Source organism: Chiloscyllium plagiosum, unplaced genomic scaffold (assembly GCF_004010195.1).
Source record: "Chiloscyllium plagiosum isolate BGI_BamShark_2017 unplaced genomic scaffold, ASM401019v2 scaf_13613, whole genome shotgun sequence".
Classification (NCBI taxonomy): domain Eukaryota; kingdom Metazoa; phylum Chordata; class Chondrichthyes; order Orectolobiformes; family Hemiscylliidae; genus Chiloscyllium; species Chiloscyllium plagiosum.
This window is the reverse complement of record NW_025215062.1, coordinates 1-1,185: the sequence shown is the minus strand read 5'-3', so window position 1 is coordinate 1,185 and position 1,185 is coordinate 1.

Below are 1,185 nucleotides of genomic sequence, written 5' to 3'. Positions count from 1 at the left end.
ACACTCACACTCACACACACACACACTCACACTCACACACACACCCACACACACACACATACACACACACACACACACACTCACTCACTCACACCCACGCACACACATGGATTGTACACAGTGCTGTGGGAGTGGTTCTCACCAATATCCTGTACAACAGAGGCACAGCCTCCCTCTGCGAGAATCCAACTGCCTACCCCCCCAGTGAGGAACAACTACAGAGATTCCGAAAGTCAAAGTGATGCCGGAGGTGACTGAGCAGACTGGGATGTCAGGGTGCGAGGTGACCTCAGGGTTCACCTACACAACCCAGTCAGTGCAGTGTTGACTGGAGGCAATGGTGTGTAAACTCACAGCACCTGCAGCCATTTCATTGCGTACCTTTATGTTACTCACATTATCCCAGGGCCATGCACTCGCCATGGGCTGCCTCAGTCTCCAAACTCCAGGGACTATCGTCCTGTCCGACCTGGTCTCACCTCATACATCAATCCGGCCATCCCAGGAATCTGGCTGGGAAACCTTCCCTTTATTCCACTTGTTGGCAGAATACCCTTCCTCAAATCATTTTACTCCCTCAGAGAGCCGTCTATGGAATTCCCTTCCTCCGAAGAGGTGGAGAATCGTTTAGCGCAGCTAAAGCCGAGGGAGATCGATTTGTGGTGACCAAGGGGATGAAGGTCATCAGGGGATGTGCAGGGGCACAAGCTGGAGATTAGATTCAGATCAGCCACTGAATGGGGGAGCAGTTTCGAGAGGCCGAGTAGCTGCTGTTGTTTCGGTTTGATTGTATTTATTGTTGTCACGTGTACCGAGAGACAGTGGAAAGTATTGTTTTGTGTGCCATCCAGACAAATCATACCTTACGTGAAGACATCGAGGTAATGGAACAGAAAGCAGAATATAGTCCGAGGCCACGCGACGCCAGGGTATAGGGCAACAGGTTTATGTGAAATCACAGGCTCTCAGAGTGAATGATGGCGTAACTGATGAAGGAGCAGCCCTCTGAAAGCTTGTGATTTCAAATGAACCTGTTGGACTATAACCTGGTGTTGGCATGACTTCTGACCTTTGTCCACCCCAGTCCAACACCGGCCTCTCCACATCAGAACATACAGAGAAAGAGCAGATGCAGATCGGCTCTAATATATGGGAGGGCTGTTCATAAACCTGTTAACAGCCGGG